Here is a 23,220-nt window from a genome sequence, read left to right on the forward strand (position 1 = left end):
GGAAGGCCAACCATACCTTGTCGTGCATCCACAGATGCATCTCAAGCAGGCCCAAGGAGGTGATCCTCCCCTTCTATGCGACACTGGTCAGGCCGCAGCTAGAGTACTGCATCCAGTTCTGGGCACCTCACTTCAGGAGGGATGTGGTCAATATGGAGAGGGTCCAAAGGAGGGCCACCTGCATGATCAGGGGTCAACAGGGCAGGCCCTACAAGGAGAGGCTGAGGGACCTGAACCTGTTCAGCCTCCAAAAGAAAAGGCTGAGAGGGGATCTAGTGGCAGTCTACAAATTAGTCAAGGGGGACCAGCAGGCATTGGGAGAGTCCCTGTTCCCCTGAGCAATCCCGGGAGTTACAAGAAACAATGGACACAAGCTAGTGGAGGGTACTTTCAGGCTAGACTTTAGGAGGCGCTATTTCATTGTCAGGGTGGCTAGGACCTGGAACCAACTTCCAAAAGAAGTGGTACTGGCTCCTACCCTGGGGGTCTTTAAAAAAAGACTGGATGAACATCTAGCCGGGGTTGTTTGACCCCAGTACTCTTTCCTGCCATGGCAGGCGGTCAGACTAGATGATCTCTGCTCTTTGAAAAAATTATTAAGTCTTTGAAAAAATTATCAAGGCTCACATTTGCGAGAGCCCGGCAGGAAAAATTATGCTGAGGGGAAACCAGCACGGGTTTGTAGCAGGTAGATCATGCCTGACTAATCTAGTCTCTTTTTATGACCAGGTTACAAAACACCTGGACGCAGGAGTAAGGGTTGACGTCATTTACTTAGACTTCAGGAAGGCCTTCGATACAGTATCCCACACCATACTGGTGAACAAGTTAAGAGGCTGTGACTTGGATGACTACACAGTCCGGTGGGTGGCGAATTGGCTAGAAGGTCATACCCAGAGAGTTGTAGTGGATGCGTCGGTATCGACCTGGAAGGGTGTGGGCAGTGGGGTCCCACAGGGCTCGGTCCTTGGACCAGTACTCTTCAATGTCTTCATCAGTGACTTGGACGAGGGAGTGAAGTGTACTCTGTCCAAGTTTGCAGATGACACAAAACTGTGGGGAGAAGTGGACACACCGGAGGGCAGGGAACAACTACAAGCAGACCTGAACAGGTTAGATATATGGGCGGAAAACAACAGAATGCAATACAACAAGGAAAAATGCAAAATGCTGTACCTAGGGAGGAAAAATGTCCAGCACACCTACTGCCTAGGAAATGACGTGCTTGGTAGCACGGAAGCGGAAAGGGATCTTGGACTCCTAGTGGACTCCAAGATGAACATGGGTTGGCAGTGTGACAAAGTCATCAGAAAAGCTAATGGCACTTCATCGTGCATCAGCAGATGCATGACAAACAGAACCAAGAAAGTGATAATTCCCCTCTATCGGGCGCTGGTCAGACCAGAGTTGGAATACTGCATGCAATTTTGGGCGCCGCACTTCAAGAGGGATGTGGATCACCTGGAGAGGGTCCAGAGAAGGGCCACTTGTATGGTTAAGGGCATGCAGGCCAAGCCCTATGAGGAGAGACTAGGACACCTGGACCTCTTCAGCCTCCGCAAGAGAAGGTTGAGAGGTGACTTTGTGGCTGCCTATAAGTTCATCATGGGGGCACAAAAGGGAATTGGTGAGGCTCTACTCACCAAGGCACCCCTGGGGGTTACAAGAAATAATGGCCATAAGCTAGCAGAGAGCAGATTTAGACTAGACATTAGGAAGAACTTCTTCACAGTTAGAGTGGCCAAGGTCTGGAACGGGCTCCCAAGGAAGGTGGTGCTCTCCCCTACCTTGAAGGTCTTCAAGAGGAGGTTAGATAGGCATCTGGCTGGGGTCATCTAAACCGAGCACTCTTTCCTGCCTATGCAGGAGGTCGGACTCAATGATCTATGGAGGTCCCTTCCTACCCTAACATCTATGAATCTCCTCAGGTCTCTTCCGACCCTACCAACTATGAAACTATGAAATAACAACTACAACAATGTACACATGTCCAGACCCTATGAGAAAAAGAGACACTGCCAGCAAGGAGAGAGAGGGTGCTGACAGAAGGGATGGTTTGCCATTTGATCAAACCCCTGAAGCACTCTACAGCTGTGCACTGACAGAAGTGCATTGCTGCAGATAGCCTTAAAAATATCCAATCACAGAGTGCCTTCATTAACATCTGTCAGTGCATGCTGGGTGCAGGGCTTGGCTGAAATAGCTCTGCCCCCAGTGCTGTCTTCAGAATAGGAGTGGGAGAAGGGAAGGGAAGGAGTTCCCACTGGTGTTTGCCCAACCTGTCCATGAGTTACAGTGGGGAGCTGCACATATGTCAGCGCACACAGAGTTGTGCTTGAGTGACACTTGAGTAACATTTCTTTCTCACTAAAATTCTAATCCAAAGGCTGTCTCATGTGAGGTATTACTAGTGTTAGACTGTAATATTTAATGTGCACCTGATCCAATTCAGAAAAACATAAATTATTTGACTTGAAGCATAGACAACATGTAGGAGGGGTATTGGGTGGGGCATATACCCCCCTGAGATTGGCTGCCACCGAAGCAGCCACTGGCTTCTGCAGGCAGTTGCCACTTGCCACCTCCCCCCACAGGTGCTGACGTGGCCAGAGGTGTCTACGGGCAGTCCCCACTTGCCACCATCAACATCAATGCTGGCGGCTGCAGGCAGTCCCTGCTCACTGCTCGCCAATGACAACACCAATGCCAGCAGCTGTGGGTGGTCCCTGCTTGCCATTTGTCACCGCCAACACCGATGCCGGCAGCTGCAGGCGGTCCCTGCTCGCCACCATGGTACCGCACCCCAGTCTCAGGAGACACCAGTCGTTCTTAAGACTTCTTAAGAATGCCTCGTGGTCAGATGATTGAATTTAACTCTTTATAGACATACTTGGTGTTACTTCTATAAATTAACTTTAAACTATGATTCCTGCAGACAGTTCATAAATTCCAAGGCCGTAAAAGAACATAAGTGAGATCTCATAAAAGAACATTCTAGTGTGACTTCTGTGCATTACAGGTTAAATAGTTTCACATAGTTGCACCTGCACTGAACCCAATAATTTAAAATCTGTCCATAGTGTGTCTTCCTGAAACACACCTTGCCTTAATTTGAAGATATCAAGAGATAGAGTATTCACCACTTTGCTTGGTAGTTTGTTCCAATGGCTAGTCACCTGCACTGCTAAATACATTGTGCTGCATTGAATTTGAATTTGTCACATCTTAGCTGCCAGACAGAGCTTCTTTCTACCCCTTTCACTGTGAGCCTGAAGAGCCCCTTAATGTCTCTCCATGAAAATCCTGTGATAGTCTGTAACCCAGTCACTTCTCACCACCTTTTTGACAGACTAAACAGACTGAAGATGCTCACTGCAAAAAATGTTCTCAAGCTTTCAGATATGTAGGCACCTGTCCATCCCTAGCCTTTTTATTTAGAGTCACTGGGCTTGTGTAGATGAAACGGGGGCCTTAAACTGAAGTGGTGGACTTTTAAAAACACCACTTCAGTGTAGGGCGAAGTGAACCCCCGCATCGTATACATCCATGTCTTTACCTGCCTCTCTGGTGGCAGGGAGGGGAGGGCAAGCTGCCAGCGGGCGGAATAGCCCCTGGGCTGCTGGGGGGGCCTGGTGTTTCCCTCCACAGAAGCAATGCCCCCCCCCCCCACCCCAGGAAGCACCCACTTGCAAGCATCCAACTCAGGTAGTCCCGGGGGCCACCACAGCTGTGGAGGGAAGGACCGGGTCCCAGCACAGCTCATGCAGGCAGGCAGGCTCCAAGGGGGAAATAAAAAAGATCACACTCACCACTTTCTTTTTTTCTTCAGTGAAACCTGCCTTCCTGGGCTGCTGCCAGGCTGCCTGCACAGGATACCTGCACAGTCCCTGAACTTCCTGGAGCCCAGTGCTTTGCTCCACGGCTATAGGGCAACAAACTAAAACTCCTTGGAGGTGTTTTAATTTGCTGCTCCCTAAACACATTTAAGGTGCCCACGCAACTAAATGTGCTACAGCGGCTAGAATTAATGCACAATACACCGCCAACACATGCAAACACTGACACCATTAAAGCAGTGCAAAAGCATTTAACCCACTTTAAAGTGTGGTGCACACATGCCGTTTGTTTCATCTACACACGCCCACTGCTCTGTAGAAAGTGGTCTGTCATTCTGTAAGTATAGCCAAAATTCTTTGTATCTAGATATATGATTGCATTTCACTTGAGTAAAATGTACTTTGTGTAACTAGGCTTAATTTACCAAGCAATCTATAAAACTGACTTGGCCTCATCCTTATCTACCACTTTGGTAATATTTGTACAATCTGAAAATTTTATTTGCAGTGATTTTATATGGATTTCCAGGTCACTAATTAACACTGGGCCGCTTAACAATCCTAGAAACTTCTCCAGTTCATGAGGACTCTCTATTTACATCTACTTCTAAGTTTTAGCAATAAAAAATATTTGAATCCAATTAACATGTATTTCATTGATATTGATATTGCATATCAAAAGTCAATTACAATTTTTAAAAAAAAATATCGTGTGGTATCAAGTAAAATATTTATAATACCCAAAGCCCATCGCATCTCCTCAGGTACCTCTATCGGCCAAATTTATAATCATAGAATCATAGAAGTAGGGTCAGAAGGGAGCTCGTAGATCTTCAAGTCTGAACCCCTGCCTGGGCAGGAGGAAAACTGGGCTCATATGACCCCAGTCAGGTAGGCATCAAGCCTCTTCTTAAAGACCCACAGGGTAGGAACCAGCACCACTTCCCTTGGAAGTTGGTTCCAGACCCTAGCTGCCCTAACTGTGAAGTAGTTCCTACGGTTGTCTAATCTAAACCTACCCTCCAACAACTTGTGGCCGTTATTCCTTGTTATCCGGGGGGGGCACTAGGGGAAACAAGGTCTCCCCCAAATCCTTCTGGTCCCCCCTAGCAAGTTTATAGATGGTCACCAGGTCCCCCCTCAGCCTTCTCTTGTGAAGGCTGAACAGGTTCAGGTCCCGTAGCCTCTCATTGTAGGGTCTGCCCTGCTGTCCCCAGATCATGCCCCCAGATAATCTCATTTTTTTTAAAAACTTTGTTCTATACAATTTTCGAATATTAATGTCCTACCTACATTTGCTTGTCCAACAGACAAATCACCACATGCCAGTTCATACAGGGTTGATCCAATTATATCTAAACAGCAGGCACTGTGAAAACTTTAGATGTTTTGGAAATCCTCCTAGATTCATTAAATTTGGGGAGGTTCATAATACAGTAATGTATATAATATTTTCTAGTTATAACATTGCAATTATTCTCAGAATACCTTATCTTGCTTTTAGCAGAGCCCTACCCTGCTTCTATATCAAGTAAAAATTCAACGCTACTCTGCATTTTAAAACACCATTCACCCAAGCAACTTGAATATTTAAAAAAATCAGCTTTTCTTTCTCTGGTGCCTAAAACACGTAATTTTTTAACCTTGGTCTGCTTTCTAGACAAGGAGAAAACTCATTAACCTCCTCTATATCAATTTAAACACACCACTTTGTTATGATGCTGGCAGCAGCTCACATGAAGGGAAAGGTTCCAGTGGGGCCTGTTGCTTTAGCAATAGCCTGTTCTCTTGGTAGTTATGTTACTGATAGCTTTTTCTGGGACATGGGCCAATTACTTATCAGTAGAAGAATCACAGCACAAGAAAACACACACTTACTATATGAGTCTACTCCCTGCAAGACTACCTCCTAGAGAATACCACCTATAGTTATCTTTCTATCAAAGCAGTCAGGTGCTGTGTGCTTCTTAAGGTTTATTTCTCCAGAGGAAGGATCACATAAGCACAGAGAGAAAGGACATGAAACACACCATTGTATTTCAAAACACTAAATACAAAAAAAAAGCATTTGTCAGCCACTGACATTTTTCAGACTACTAAATGCAACTTTGGAGGTTCTACATTCTACTCTGCACACAGTTCTCAGGGGCTAATTTCCTCTTTCTGTATACTCCTCTCTATATACTGATCGACACCAGTAGGAAATGCTCATTCAAAAAAATGGAAGAAAGAAAAAGCATTCATTGGCACAGTTTACTGCACTCTGTCCAGGTGTTTTCTCTGCTTCCAAACACTTCAGAAATGGAAGCACTGAACACAGTCAGGCTTTCAATACTACCTGTACTTTACAAGAGGGACAAAGGACAATTCTCCTAATGAACACTGATAATAACCCATAGGGCTTCCCCAGTATCGTCATGGAAGCTATTATCTCAAATTTCCTTACCTGCCCCTTAATTGCATTTGTTTCTATTACATTCTTCTTCCTTCCTTCATAAAGAGGCTGGGCCAGATCTCCTGATACCAGTGTTGTCCTGCATAGATTCCTGTCACATCCCCTCATAGCAGTTCATAGCAGTCTGAGGAAATTTTACCTGGATGTAAAGCACAACAGGAAATAAGGAGCATGAACTGAGCAAGAATTCTTGCTAGGATCTTTAATATGTCACAGTCAAGTTCAGGTTCCGTGACATACTTATTAGACACGGTTATTGGTTCAGAAGCCAGGGAGATCAGGAAGTAGCAGCCCACTTAAGCATCCAGATATAGATCTGCCAACATCTAAATGCTCTCAGGTTATTTGAGGATAAAAATAGGGATACACTTTTCCACTACAAACTAACTGCAGGTGGGAATAAAAACAGAACCTAAAATCTACAGGGAGACCTACCTGGATCACCACAGCCAACCTGTCCCAGGGAGTTTGGGCTTGTCTACTCCATGGCAGCAGCCTGCCCTGGCTGGATGGCTCTGACCACTCCCTGTCTCATCCCCATCCACCCCCCAAACACCTACACAAACCCAGAAGCACAACAGTGAGGCTGCTATGAGGTCATCCCTATCAGCCATTCTCAAGCATGGCAGAAACTGGGGACCAAAATGTTGAGAGAGCCCAGGAAGGGGCGACCTGGAGCAGTCATACAGCATATTTGTGGGTTTAGAGCAGTGGTGCCCAACCTTTTTGCCCCACAGACTGGATGGACAGTGCCAAGTCTGTCTGTGGGTCAGATCTGGCCAGCAGGCCCAATCCAGCCACACAGCAATGGCCTGGCACCTATCCAGCTGCAAGGGAAGTGGGAAGGGGTGGCAGTAATAATTGCCACCATTTCCCTGCCACCAAATTTTTTGACCTCTGGGGAGTCCTGCAGGTGAGATGCCATGCCTCTACAGGCTGGATTATTTGGCCTGTGAGCTAGGGGTTGAACACCCCTGGTTTAGAGTATGTCAACAGGAATGGATGGATAGGGCTTCCTAAGGGGCAATCCAAGTGGATCACACTGCCCCCACACTATAAAGATGCCCTTTACTTTGGAGCTCCTGGGTAAGAGTGGAGTCACACCTCTGACATCCCATTCCATCCAGTCATAAGCAGAGGCTGAGCATGCTCGTGCACCCACCCGCCCTTCCCAGAGGTAAGTCTGTAGAGGGGAAGGGGCAGAGGAAGAAAAAGGGGTGGAGGGGGCATATTGAGGCCACCATACTGAGAGAGGGAGTGGAGCAGAGGTAGGGGCAGGAGCTGGGGTGAATGGGACCCCAGGGCCAGGGCAGGTCATGAAACGGTCAGAGCCCCAGGCAGTCATCCAGGGGCAAAGTGGGCTCCTGCCACTGCATGCACCCCAGAGGAGCCATGGGTGAGCACGTGCCCCACCAGATTTGAATACAAGGTGGAGATGGGCTGCCACTGCGCACTGGGCTCTGTACCCTGCTGCTGCTGCCACAGGAGCAGCGTGACACCATGTGCCTGACACCCCCTGGCTGCACTGTATCCCATGCCTGCCCAGCAGTAGCAGGCACATGGCATCGTACAACTCCCACAGTAGCAGCAAAGGCAGCAGGGCACACAGCCCCAGGCCACAGGAGCAGCCTGCTGCTCTGGCAGGGAACAATGTCCCAGCCACCACTTCAAGACTGCAGCAGGAGCCTGGCAGCAGGTAGCTGCTAGGGCAGGGGACAATGTCCTAGTCCTGGATCCAATCTCAGAGTTGGACCCGACAGTTGCCTGCTGTCAGGGCAGAGGATAATGTCCTAGCCCTGGCTCCAACTGGCAAATTGGAAGCAGGCAGCTAACCAAGGGAGAGGATAGTACTTCCGTCCCCTGCTGCCTGGGATGACTGGGAGCAATTTGCTCCTGGTCAGCTGTCTACCCACGTGCTACTGTGCAGTAACTATTGTGCAGAAAATCTACTACCTGTGTTTACTGTGCATTAGCTTATTTTACTGTGCAGAGCTGCTACACATGGTTACATAGTGATGCTTTACTGCACAGTAAATTAATCTACTATGCAGTAAAGTGTCTCATTTAGACACACCCTAGGAAAGGGATTTTCAAAAGCCTCACTGCTTTCACTGAAGTGACTGGAAGCTTTACCATTAATTCCAATGGGAACAGAGTTAGATGAACACTGTCCTTCAAAAAACCCAACCCTATGTGCCATTTTTGTTTTAAAAAAATAAAATAAAATAAAAATGCACCTTTTGTTCAAAATTATTCTTAAAGTAGTAGGGATCATACGACATTATGTTGCAGAATCCTAGAGATCCCCCTTTTGCATTATACACAGCTGTATTTATGATCAAACTTTTTGTGAGTTTCATAACCCTTGGGAGATAGACTAATTCCTCACATAACAGGAGGCTGGGTAAATTAAATTGATAGGTTCATATTTTATTTTCATCATCTAGTTTTGTGAGGGTGGAAATAGTTCATTTTGGCGCCTGTTCATGTGGGTCAGTTGTAAATATTCAGGCACCTTGGCTTTATCAGATTTCATTAAAATTAATGTGATAGGCTCCTGCTTGTTTGTAAATGTCCCTTGCCATCCGCTCTAAATTTCAAAACCTGCAGATGCTTAAAAGCTAGGTACTAGAATGGCTCACTGTAAACAATGCAGCCTGCAGTGCTGTAGGCTGCTGAAATTATCTCTGAATTTTTATCATTGTCACAAATTACTTTTATTTGTCAATGTCCCAGTGCTACCCTCCTGCAATATTTCATTACCACTGCCTTCCCTTTTTGAATATTCTATGTAGCTGCATTTTATTACAGGAAGAATTTAGTTAAAAGAAGCATGACATTCAAAAGAGATTTTTATTTACTCCCAGCCTAGATAATACCACAACAGTATTAAATATTTTCTGCTAATTTCTACTTGCCTGCTCTAATGAAAATAAAATATGCGTAAGTGGTGTAATAGGAATAGACTGCCACAAAAGGAAAGATCATGGGTTAGATTCTACTTCCTTTATGCACCATGGAAAGCACCTTATTTCATGAATTGTTCCCCCCATATGTTATCAATTTGGTTAATAGGTTTTTTGAGTGACAGGTACTCTTATCACCACTCACTCTGACCTCCTGAATAACACAGGCTATATCATTTCAACCAGCAGTCCCTGCAGAAAAAAGAATTACTTTCCCCATTAACTATTCCTAAGGGTGCAGACACACACAACTGAACTGTTCCCAAAAGTTACTGATTCAGAACTGGTTCATAAGTTTGTGAAATCCTGTGTCTCTGACACCAGGGGACAGGAGTGAGCACCCAGCCAGCACCTCTAGCAGTGAATGAGTGCCTACCATTAAAGGTAAAGTTAATATTAATAAGTCTCTGTATTTGATCAGAATTACCATAAAACAATATCTGATATATATATATATATATATATATATATATTTCCTGATGTATAAAACAGGGAAGAGCTTGTAAATATGGTAGATGTTGGCAAAAGGTCAACAGTTGTAAATGGTAATCACTGTACCTGGTGGCATTCCCTAATTCAGATATAGTCCATTCCCCCTCAGTGAAGATGACAGCATTGTCACAACAGTATTTGACATTTGAATACGTTTATGGGGAAAGTGTCATATTGTAAACACAATCACAAAGCAACCTTAATTGAAATCCATGGGGAATGCTTTATGCTTTCAGGATGACACAAAATCATGTCAACGGGCATCAAAGGGAAATAAGTTACGATGTCAAGAAGATATCAAAATAATATCAATACAGATAAATGCGAAGATGAAAGATGAAATACAACAAGGCCATTGCTGCTCTTTGGAGATAACTTTACAACATTGATGTGTAAGGACTAAAGCAGGGCTGTCCAATTGTTGTATGCACTGCACGTGCAATATATTGTAAATAAGCGGAATCTTTATAGGGAACAAGGCAATACGCCACATGTATTGAAAGTAAAAATAGATTAAAACATTATATTCACACATACACACACAGTTCTGCCAACGCAGTGGCCAGCTAACCTGAACACGAGAAGGGAGCTGTGCCTCTGTCGGTCACATACTGATGTTCCATCATTGTTGTGCAGAACATACCCAAAACTTCTTTATTCTCACCCATCTTTTATGCTAGCTGTTTTCCAAGTATGCCTATGGACCACACTGTGTCATGGTATTTATGTGCTAGCTACACACCTTCGGTTCCTGTGATTGAATCATGCATGGTTTATTCAGACCCGTTGTTCCTTTTGATCAGGCTTGTCTTTTCTGTTTTGGGTGGATTCTTCTTTGTTTTGGGTTTATCTGCAATCTTCAGCTGTTAGAACAGGAAGTTACTGTAATATTTGGTCACTGAAACTTTGACCTTTGAAACAGAAGGTCACCTCTTGCTTCCTTTCACATGTATACCATATTTAAACAAAAGAAGAAAAGCAACAAAATGGTATTACAGTTTAGGCTACACAATATAAAAGTAAAAATGGCTAAAGGAAAATCAGCAATACAGCAATGCTTAATGAAGTCAGCAATACTTAGGCTAATATTGTCCCCCTTTTGACCCTTCAAGCCTATGGTGCTGAATGGGTCACATTTTAGAATTTCCTTAACTCAATATATTGAGAAGCAATCTAAGCATGCGGTTTTAGTTTAAGGTACATTCTTTTTACCCAACAGCACATACAACACATTGCAGTAAACATTATTCCAATTAAAGAAAATAATTATAGGATGTAACATAATGTTGAGAACCACTGTCCATGAAGGAGCTCATCCTGTAAAAATGTCAATTATCACTAATAAATATTAATTTCCATATTTATCCCAAGACAATTTATCAATGAAATCTATTTGTAACCTACTCCATGGGCCTCCCCTCCCCTGATGAAATAGTGGTTGGGACTCAGGATGTCAGGCCTTTTCTTTTGCACATTTGACATAATTAGCTATCCAGGTTTTTACATCATCTCACATAGCTGGCAATTCCGTAATTCGTTTTAATTGATAAAAAGTTTCCTTTACTTCTTCATGCAAACACTGATGTGCTCAACCCTTGCTTGTCATGTAAAACAATGGGTTAATACAGGTTTTCTACACACATCCTACTATGTTGGTGTTGTAAATAGCTTTTAAATATAAATGAGATTTCTTTTATAGCCTTGAAAACATTCCATCAGGTTGTTTGCTAAACACACACATATTACCTTTTAATAAATACCATTTTGCTAAACAAATTAAATTTACAACTTGAAATTTTAATATAGATTGTTGTCCTTTGTATCAAATATTTCCAGTCCAAACTGGATGGAAGTGTCCTGGTCTGGGATCCACAGACAAATTATTTTTTAGCGGGAATATTACCAATGATTTTTATCACATCTTTATGACAACTTAAAACAAAACAAACAAACAAACAAAGAACCACACAACAAGGCAACAGAAAACAAGCGAGACAAGTGTTGTAATAATAAAGCCATGGCTTAGGTAAGGAAGACGCTGTTGAGGGCTTGTAGTCTATTAGTCACCTTTGCTACTGGATTGTATTTTATGCTATAGCTTCGGCAAAAGAAAAAACAAACACACACACAAACCCGCCAAGGAAAATTTTCACAGTAAAATCATGTTTACAATACTAACATGTGCAGTGGCAATATACACATTTTGGGATCTTAAGTTTACACATATTAAATAACAAGAGTTATCCATATTTATTTTATTATTTTCAATGGCCTATTGCACTATTTTTTTAAAATAAGTTTTTCCTTTAGGGGGATAATTTCTCCCTCAGAATTTTTATTTAGAAAGTTTTTTCCATATTCTGATTGCTGGGACAATGTAAAATCTTTAAGACTTTTGTATAATACAATACCATTGTTCTCATGAATATCAATTCCAAATTATACCAGCACTTTTGTGCCAAGGAAATAACCAAAAAAACTACATTAGCCAAATTCAGTACTAAAAATCATGTTACCCCTCCTGATATAGCTGCTGGAATTTCAGGGTACTTTGCTATACCAGGAGCTACAATAGCTGTTACTATATTCAAAGCTCTGAAGTTTATTGTCAATTTCTAGGTTTTCTTGTTTGCCTTCAAAACAGACCAAAATCAAGCAGTTACACACACTAAGCATGTATACTATCACTTTCTGATTTAAACTATTCACTATGAGTTACAATCTTATTTTAGCTTCTAGTGAATATTTACATTGCCTTTGTAGGGGAGGGTTTGGTCCCTCAATCAAGACACATGCCTATATCTTGCCACATTTAATTCGTTTTGCCTGTGCCTTAAGAAATGCCTTCATTTACTTGTTTTGATTAACCCTATCAATTACAGCAAGAGCCTTAATAGCTATTACCAAGTTTTCATAAACACCTTTTTTTTTGCCTTAACAAGCTGTTAGCACTTTCCTTTCCAGGCTCTCCACACTATTCCTGGAGAGCAAGGGTAGCAAAAACATCTCTCACCCACTGTTACCAATGAGAGTGCACGCATTTACACTTCCAACAGTTTCTCTACCTTGCAACACATGCATGTTAACACAATCTCTGCAAAGCCACAGAAAGAATACACAGGTGTCCAGTAATATTGCTCATCTCAACTGTGTCCCCTTCTATCTTGCAAGGCACAGGGGTGCATGGGATCACAAGGTATCTGTTTCATATCCACTGTCCCTGACCTCAGAGCAGAGCTGGACCCTTTCTGCTTTTTCCTTTAACTGTGCCTGAACTCCCTGAAGCTGTGTTGCCTGTATAACAGTTTGCCTTGCCGTATCATGTATCTGTAACTTCCATTTTACAATTTTCAGAGCAAACATATAACCTGAGGATAGGATGGTGATCCAGGCCGACCTTGACAGGCTCAGAAAATGGACAGATAACAACCTGATGACATTCAATACCAAAAAATGCAAGGTACTCCACCGCAGGAAAAAAAAACCTGCATCACGCTTATAGGCTCGGCAGTGCTGTGCTTGCTAGCACCATGGCCGAAAGGGACTTGGAGGTCATGATTGATCACAAGATGAATATGAGCCACCAATGTGATGTCACAGCTGGTAAAGCACTTGCTTGCATCCATAGATGCTTCTCAAGCAAATTTCAGGATGTCATCTTCCCACTGCATTTGGCCTTGGTGTGGCCGCAGCTGAAGTATTGCATCCAATTCTGGGCTCCACAATTTAAAAAGGATGTGGAAAATCTTGAGAGAGTCCAGAGGAGAGCTACACACATGATCAGAGAGCAGGAGAACAGACCTTATGATGAGAGGCTGAGAGCCATACCTCTTCAGCCTGAAAAAGCACAGGCTCAGAGGTGACTTAGTAGCTGGCTATAAGTATATAAGGGGTGTACATCAGGATCTGCGCAAATGCCTGTTCATGAGAGTGCCCCAAGGGACGACAAGGTCAAACACTAACAAACTCCTCCAAGACCATTTTAGGCTGGACACAAGGAAATTCCTTTTTACTGTCCAAGCCCCCAAGGCCTGGAATAGACTGCCTCCAGAGGTGGTGCAAGCACCTACTCTGGACTCCTTTAAGAAACATTTGAACACCTATCTTTCTGGGATCCTTTGACCTTAGCTGACTTCCTGCCCCTGGGGTAGGGGGCTGGACTCGATGACCTTCTGAGGTCCCTTCCAGCCTTAATGTCTATAAAATCTATGAAACTCTGCTTACATATGTTGTTGCACAAACACCTTAATCTTTGTAAAGCTGCTCGCTCATTAGGCTCCTTAGGCTCTACTTCTATTACAAACATTCACACAGTTTCTAGCACATGGATTAATTTTCTTTGCTATTAACTTCTTACTGGACCAGGAATAGGAGTTATTTTACTTAACCACCTCAGACACTCTCTGAGATCAAGTTACAACTCTCTCTCAAGGTTGCTATATTTCTCCCTGCTATAAAGCAATTATTCTTAAAATGTCATTCTTACTCTCTTCTCCACTTATCTTTCTGTACTGCATGTTTCTTTAGCAACATTTACTTATTAACCAGTGAGTTTTTTAACTCTCCAGTATAAGATTGCCATTATAAATGATTTACAATCCCTCATAACTCTGTTTGGAACCCATTACTGTTACAAAAAATGCTGATCAAAGCTCCAATATTAATCAGCATTACAGTTTTTTCATATTTCCCTTATCTTCCACTAAAGCATGAATGGTTGGGCACCTCTAGTAGTCAAAACAAACTTATCCTACTAGCCCCTTGGGTGCTTGGGGAGTAGGGCATTTCTTCCCTATGGTGGATTGGGAAATACTGAAGGCTGAACTGACCAGCATGGGTCTGGCTCTGCGCCTCCTGCCAGCTTCTGCATTCAAATGAGCTCTATCAATCTCTACACTGCTCTGCTCTTTAACTTTCCATGTTTGTTAACTTATTTCTCCCCTCTGCTGTTGTCTTTTGTATAACAGCCATCTGCAAAGCTTCAACAGATATCTGACAGTAAGGATTTTTCAACTGTTTAACCTGTTTCTCTGCATCATCTTTCAGCTTCTCCACAGACTGCTGCAGTGTTGCAGGCATCAGCTGTAGGGGAACGGCAACATCATGCTTAATTCTTACAACTTGCCCAGAATTAATCAGATCAAGAATTAGCTCTCCCTAACGTCCCTAGTGCAGTTTGCCAAGGAGGAAATCAGGGCATATTGGGGAGCTACCCCAATTCCTTGACTCCTAGAAATTACCTTTGAGCATCAGCTTTCGTTTCCAACTTGATACTGTCAATCTGTCTGTGGCTCCTGCCTGCATTCACAAACTCTAAGCTAATCCCTTACACTTATCCCTGTCCCCCTGCACATTACTTAGCTGTTTCTGGTCACATTTCAAATCCTCATCTGCTGTTACACTAATAGCTGGAGAAGTCCATGAATTGTGACTATTTTCCTGGAAAAGTTTCCTCAACATGGAGGGGTCACACACATCCTCCCATGACAAGCTCAGGGAATCCAACCCCTTATTTTGATTCTTTCCCCAAAACTTATTTATATTGGCCTGCCCCTATATCCTTCAGGACAATGACCACAAGAGCAATCAGACTAGTCAAAATTGGCCTGCTCCTATATCCTTCAGGACAAAGACCTGTTCTTCTAGCCTTTTCTCCTTTTGCTTTCCTTCTTTAAGTGCCTCCCAAAGGGGGTTCAACTGACCTTGTTCTCCCGTCACTATTGCTTTCCATTTTTCTAAATATTCTACTACTTGGGCAAGTTGCCCATGCAAGGAGGCATTTTCCTCCCAGCTGGATGCCAGGTGGGCATATGAATCCTTGCACACTTCCAACAATAACCAAACTGCCACAGAATCTTTCTTTATGGAATTAAAAGCTTTATACAGGAGTATATATCACTCAAGATTATTTTCTAGATCTGAGATGGTACAGGCATGTGCTACTGCCTGTTCAGTCCATGGGCTATACCTGAACCTCTGTAAAACCTGTTTGAAAGGTATAACTTCTTGAACAGAAAGTAAAGTCTCCTAAACTTCTTTCAGGACATCTTTGGACTGCTTCTCCTTAAACATGTTTTTCAGAACTTTAACGATTCTATTCACAGAACTGATTATCACTAAAACAAACCTATCGACATCCATAAAACTGCATAAACTCCTTGAGTCTACCAGCAATTTAAACAAACTGCATAAACTCCTATATGCTTCAGAGTCTACCGGTCAATAGGAAAAAACCTAAATTTTCTCCCGTAATGCTCAGCCTACTACAACCAAGGATGTGCACACCAAAATAGCAATAAACATGACATATTCCATGCTTCCCTTGCCCTCATTCTCCACCAAAATGTTCTCTGCACTATGCATGCAGTACATTGAAAACAAGTGGAATCTTTATCAGGAGGCAAGGCAATACACCATGTTTATTGAAAGTACAAATAGATTAAAACATCACATTCACACATACACAAACACACAGTTCTGCCGACGCTATGTTACCGTTTTTTAGTTGCTCGAGTCAGCTCAGTAGCCTCTGTTGGTCACATACCGATGCTCCATCATTGTTGTGCAGAACGTATCCAAAGATTCTTTATTCTCACCCATCTTTTATAGTAGCTGTTTCCCATGTATGACTATGGACCTCGTTGTGTCCTGGTGTTTATGTGCCAGCTCCATACCTTCAGTTCCTGAAATTGAATCATGCACAGTTTGTTCAGACCCATTGTTCCTGTGTTGATCAGGCTTGTTGTTTCTGTTTTGGGCATATTCTTCTTTGTTTTGGGTTTATCTGCAATTTTCAGCAGTTAGAACAGGAAATTACTGCAATCTGGTCACTGAAACTTTGACCTTTGAAACAGAAGGTCATCTCTTGTTTCCTTTCACATGCATACCATATTTAAACAAAAAAAAAAAAGCAACAAGATGGCTTTACGCTTTAGGCTAAGCAATATAAAAGTAAACATGGCTAAAAGAAAATCAGCAATACAACAATGCTTAATGAAGTCAACAATACTTAGGTAACACAATTTCTGGACAGGGGAGCTGCATACCACACAGGAAACAGACCCCTGGGCTGCACACCCCACAGGTGAGCCTCCTGGGATGCCCCCCCCATGCAGGAAGACAACTCCCAACCACTGTGGACAGCCCAGCTCTGCTCCCAGCCATGTACACAGCATACAACCCAGGCAGTCCTGCTCTTCTCCCAGCTGCACAAACCTATCTCCTCTCCTCTCAGTTGCATGCAGAATGTGGGCAGCACAGACCCTTCCCTGGTTCCCCTTCCACAGTGCCACCCTGTCTTGAAATGCAATGCCCAAAACTGGGCATAGAACTTTAGGCAATCCTCACTGGGCTGAGTTGAATAGAAGAATCACTTCCCTTGACTTGCTAGTGACTTTTTTGTTAATACAAACCAATATGCTGCTGGCTTTTTGGTAACAAGAGCACACTCTTGTCTCATATTCATCTTGTGATATATTAAAATCCCAGGTCCTTTTCTGTAGTACTGCAGCCTAGCCAGTTGTTTCCCAATCTGTGCATGTAATTGTTCCATCCCAAGTGAAAGACATTCCACTTTTTCTTACTGAATTCCATTTCAAGGACTTGGACCATTTCTTGAATTTAAATTCATTCTGGATCTTAACCCAACCCCTCTAAGTGTCTGTAACTCTGCCCAACTTATTGTCATGTGCAAATGTGGTAACTGTGCACTTGGTCCCACACTCCAACTCATTAATGAAGATATTTAACAGTACTAGATCCAGGACAGAACTCTTAAGAGCCCCACTTCATAACTCCTCCCAATTAGACACTGAGGGCACATCTAGATGACCATGGATGTTTGGTTCCCTGGGGACGAGTAGCAGTGGTTCACCTTGCACTGCAGCTACTTGTCCCCAGGGAACACGTATGCCATGCATGCTTTGGCATGTGGCAAGTTACCCCAGGCATGGTAGGGGAGGCTGGGGCCAGCACTGGGCTGCCTGCAGCAACCTTACCTAGGGTTCTGGAGGCCTCCCAGGGCTGCAGCCATGGTAATCCTGCTAGCCAGAGCTTGGCTGGAAGCTGCAGTGTGGCTCCAGGAGGCCTGGCTCCACTTTTCAGCAGCACGTGCTACCCAAGTGTGCACTGATCTATTTTTTTTCCATGGGTTTATTTTACCTCTGGATTTCCAAGGATCAAAAAAAAAAATCATGGAAAAAAATTAGAGCAGTGCACACATGGGCATCATGTCCTTCCAGTGCAGAGAACACTGGCCTGTGCAATATGTGGCACTGCAGACGTGTTTCATGGCCAGGCTTGTCTGGATGGAACCTGAGAGTCATTGATGTCTATTTTTTGAGCATGACCTTCCAACCACTTGCATATCATCCTTACAGTGCTCTCATCTAGACTGTATTTCCTTAGATAACTAATGAGAATGTAATTGTGGCAATGTCAAAAGCCTTGCTAAAGTAAAGTATATTACATCGCTTGTCATGATCACTGGGTTCAATAAGCATAGACATACATGAATGGAAAGAAATAATACTAAAATTTATCTGAAAAGAAATAGGCAAGTTCTGCAGCTTATTGTGTTCTCTGACAAACTGAGTGTGTCTACATGAGACACTTAACTTCTTATTAGCATAGTTTACCACAGAGTAAGCATGTGCATCTACATGTGCACATGCTTATTTCATAGTGAGTCTCCCTAATCATCAGAAAATTTGCCACCTGCAAATGCAAGTAGAAAATTTACTCAGCATTAGTAATGGCACTATAGCTCTCGTGTAGATGCATGACCAGAAGCAAAATCTGCTCCTACTCAGCTGTGAGTGGGAGATAGTTCCCTGCCCCCAGAAGCTGCCTGATGCTGGGGTGGGCTCAGCCACAGAAGTCCAGGCAGGGACTATGTCCCCCTGCCCTGGCAACAGGGAGCTCTAAGCCCTCTGCTCTGAGATCACAATCAGGGAGCAGGGGCTGAGAGATCCTTAATTGTGTGGTTCTGCCAGCCTAAGCCCTGAAACTGCTGGGGCAGGAGACCCACAGGGATAAGGATCTCCCAGCAGCAGCGCCACAGTTACAGAGCCACTGCTGGGAGATAAGCATTTTCCAGCAGTGGCTCTGCAGTCATGGAGCTGCTGCTGGGAGATAAGGGTTTCCCAGCTTGAGCCCTGCAACCATGGAGTTGGCACTAGGAGTTCCCTGATGGTGGGCACAGAGGACCCTGTTCCTTGCCCAGCTCCATGATTTTGGAGCTGGGGGCGGAACAGGCTGGGGAGTTTGTTCCCCCCTGGCTCCACACTCATGGATCTTGGCAGGGAACAAGCTTCTCAGCCCCTACCCAGCGTGCCTAGGTGGGGACAATGTCCCCCTGCCCTGGCAGCTTAGAGCTTTCCAGCCTCCACCAGGGCCAGGAGCTCCCTGATGCTGGGGTAGGGGGACATTGCCCCTGCCCCAATAGCAAGTAGCCCCCCAGGGCCAGGAGGCAGTTGTCTCCTAGCCTGTTGTTCTCTGCCAGCCCCTGGGTACTGGAGCTCTTCCCAGTAGCAGGAGGGGCTCTTTTCAGGGCCACAGGGAGCTGGGAGAAAATCTATTTCCTAATCCTTACATGGGTAGCCACCTACCCAAAAAAAACCTTACTCCAGCTTATTTTACACCAGAGTAAATCCAGGCTGTTGTAAATGCATGTGTAGATGTGCCCATTGGCTCCATAACAGAAAACCATCACCCAAGATTCCACATCTGTAATCTAAGGGAGTATTTCCAAACGACAATCTCTATCACCACGTCAATTGCTCTCCCTGTATCCACAGAACCTGCTGCCTTATCACAGAAGCCATAAATGTACCGACAAATCTTACACCTGCTTCTTCCAAAGAAAATTACATAATGTAAAGCCAAAGTAGAGTGAAGAACTATAGTAAACTGCTTTTTCCATTGCTAAGTTCCCCACAGAAGTGCATACCCTGAGGGTCAGAAACTTTCTAGGATGTATCAACAAATCTCTCTCTTTCCATTATTCCTGACTTTACCTCACTACATAATGCCTGATTTAACCTCTGTGATCTTTTAAATAAAATATAGATATTGATGTGCAGGGTGTTTGAAGTTATTCACATAGCCAAGGATTAATGGATCTGCTACCATGAAACATCATACCTGGAGCAAAAATCTTGGCTTCATTCTGAATTTAACAAGGCTGTGGGCAGTTCATGGTTTGGTTGGTTTTGAGGAATTTTTGTTTTGCATGAGTCAAATCCAAGAGGGTGCATACCAGAAAGAATGAGACAGATTCAGGGAAGCAGAAATAGAAAATGGTGGTGAGACAGACCTGAATGGGACCTGGGTTCAATACAGACAAAGGGCCCCAAATAAACCAAATCTGACTTCCAACAAATCAGAAGCATTCAGCTTGCATTCAGTTTGATTAGCTATGAGGAATTGGCAGGAGCTTACAGTTCCCGTCACTGGCAGAAGGTGCTGCTTCAGTCCTTTGGGGGAGTAAGTAAAGTGAGGAACTTTCAGTTCCCTGAAGTGCTACGTGTGTAGCCATTGCAGTACTCCTCACCCCCACTCCCCTGAGACTGATGGGGTGTAGCAAATAGAACTGAATCTCTGGCAGCTCATAATACTGCTTATTTACTGTTGCTATATAGCCGGATCCTTAAATGGACTATTGTTTCTACTTATATACCACTCCTAAGTTCCTTACTATAGAATGGAGCTCTCCCAGTCTGCTTTCTGTGCATTAATGTGAAGAGCCAAGCAGTGAGCTGAGGATGCAAAACCACCAGCAGTAGAAACGATTTTGGTGTCAGGCTGACATGAAGTGCAGCAAATATACAGCAGTTAGTCACAACAGAAGTGTTAGCATGGCCCTGTACCTCTGGTGTGCTGACGTTACAGGCCCTGTGAGAACATGAGCTGCCATGACTGGAACACTATTTTTAATCTTCCATTTTCATCTCACTTGAAGCAAAGCTTGTCCTCATAGGATCTGTGGATATGCAGATATGCAGATATAGGCCTGGGCTGGGAGAGGTCCCATTTATGGACCACAAAGCTGGCAACAATGTGTTGAGAATGTTTCTAGCTTCCTGACACAGAGGAGAAAAATGAAAATCAAATAAAAACACATAGGCACAAACAGATAGAAGCCTTACATCTGTATTTGCCCTGGGGTCTAGTGTAAGTGATTTCAGTGGGGCTGCATGAATTTAATACCAAATCTAGTACTATAAATTTAGCATTCAACTGTTTCCATGAAGGCATTTTTCAGCCTTTTATAATAGATATTTTTCATTTTGGTATTCTAGGTGATTCTAACACTCCATTCATTGATTAAACTGTACCTCTCTTGTTAGAGATGCAGTATCACTGGACTTGAGTCAGATTTCAGTTTACATACATTACCATAGAAACATCATTAGCCATCTTACTGAAGTCAGACACATATGACAATAAATTATTTCAAGTAGAGATTGAACCAGGCATAGCCCAGTGGAGAATATATATGTATGTGGAGAATCATTTATTTTCCTTGATGCCACCCTTGATTACTTATTAAACATAAAAATATTAATTAGGCAGTTTCAATAGCAGCTCAGAAATCTTCTATTGCTCTGAGATTTCAGCTGTAAGTATGTGTCTGTAAGGGGGCTGTCTCATGGGTTACTCAAATCCTGGGGGGGCGGGGTTCGCATTCCTTATTTTCTAACAACAGTAATCTCTGAAATCAGCATCAACACTCAAGATGCCTCAAACAGCAGTGTCTCAAAGAGGGACAAACAATTTAATTTCACTTAGGACCTTCATCATTATGATTTCCTTAAGCATGAGGTACCAAATCCCCCTTCAAAAGAAAAGCATCAATTTTTAGCACACTGGCTGATCCCACAGATAAACACAAATCTAAAATTCACCAAGCAACAATGCTGGGAACAGGGGAAGAACTCACACATGATTGTTGCTTATTGTTTGCAGCATAGAAACATATCCATGGTACTAGACGCTGTACATCACAAAGTAAGCAAGAGTCTCTGTATAAAGCAGTTTCTAGTCTAAAGCCAGGTCAACACTACAGAACTTTCCAAAGAGGTGTGTGACAAAAATCACATCCCATAGATAACATAGCTAGGTCAGCAAAAGCCTTGATGTGTGTGCTGCTCTGCTGCTGAAAGAGTGCTTTTGTTGGCTTAATTTACGTTGAGTGGCAATGCGACAGCTTTGCAAGCAACAAAACTCCTACTACAATAGTCTTCGCCTTCATAAGGAGACTGTCAACACAGCTCTGCCCTCATAGCTATGGTTCTGTTGTATAGACAAAACCTAAAGATTCAAAACAAATATTAATAATTAATATTAATTCCATGTTACTGGTAGGGAACTGAGGCACAGAGGTATGCAAGCCCAGATCTTTCAAGGTGGCAAACTCCTACTGAAATCAATTAGCCTGCTATCTAGATACCTTCAAAGTTCTGGCCTCAAGTGACTTACACAAGATTGGCCCCAGGCGACTTACAGAGCCAGGAACTGGACCCACAGGTCACAACCTCATTTAGTGCCTGAACCACAATGCCACCATCTCCCACTATGTCCTGCAATTGCAGCGGACTGGATTCAAAGACTCGTGTGGTCCCTTCCAGGTCTACAGTCCCTTGTTACTCAAGTAAGACAGATTTTTACATGTAAATAGAAAGTCTCTCATTGACTTGTGCAGGAAACTGGAGGCGCCTCGCAACTCCTCCAAGTTCTTTGAAACTCTCAGCAAAATGATAATAGTAAAGCTAAAGCAGAAAGAAAGCTTCACTTTAGATGCCACTTCAGAGTCTCACAAGGATTTCACAGCTCCACATTTGTGCTGCATAGCCCTTTTTATTTTTAATCAAATTATTCTTGAAAATCCTGCTAGCAGGAAGAAAGCACATGAGTGTCAACAAGCAAGAAAGGTAGAAGGAAGAAGGGGGTACCTCAGCATTTATCAAAAACCTCCCTTCTCTGAATTTAGGAGACAAAGGGCAAATCTACATCTCACCTCATATGGGTGGAAAGAACAGAAGCAACTCTATTTCCACCCTGCTGCACACCTGATCAGTATCTAGGTATGCATGGGTGGATCTAGGATTTTGAAAAGAGGGATGCAGATAGTGACATGCATCATCCCATGTAATACAAAACATTTTTCTCCAGGTAAAAAGAAACTTGAAGCTTTACTAATACGGTAGGAGCCTAGGGCTGTATTATTCAGTTTAAGATTGATGCATAAATAAATGTAACTTTATTGGAATGCATTAAAAACTGTCTGCAAGGCTGTGAAATAGGAGTTAAATTACCAAGAGCAGCTAAAAGACAGCAGAATTGCAGAACAAAAGATAGCTTGATTGGTGGAACATCAAGATCATTACAAAGAAGAGAGGGTTGTTAATACCTGTGAAATGAAGAATTTAGAAGGGATCAGGTAGATTATAATAAGTCATGAAGTCAATTG

The 23,220-nt window shown here is 43.4% G+C and overlaps 1 long non-coding RNA gene across 1 annotated transcript in view; it reads right to left on the reverse strand.

Annotated features, from left to right (window-relative positions):
* The window catches only part of LOC109285647 (uncharacterized), a 119,302-nt gene extending 102,908 nt beyond the window's left edge, over positions 1-16,394 (reverse strand). Inside the window, exons 1-2 of the long non-coding RNA XR_002093458.2 lie at positions 16,245-16,394; positions 6,283-6,430 (exon numbers count right to left, since the gene is read on the reverse strand). This is a non-coding gene — a long non-coding RNA (uncharacterized LOC109285647). The remainder of the gene's footprint in view (positions 1-6,282; positions 6,431-16,244) is intronic.
* Between the last annotated feature and the right edge of the window lie 6,826 nt (positions 16,395-23,220).

Source organism: Alligator mississippiensis, chromosome 1 (assembly GCF_030867095.1).
Source record: "Alligator mississippiensis isolate rAllMis1 chromosome 1, rAllMis1, whole genome shotgun sequence".
Classification (NCBI taxonomy): domain Eukaryota; kingdom Metazoa; phylum Chordata; order Crocodylia; family Alligatoridae; genus Alligator; species Alligator mississippiensis.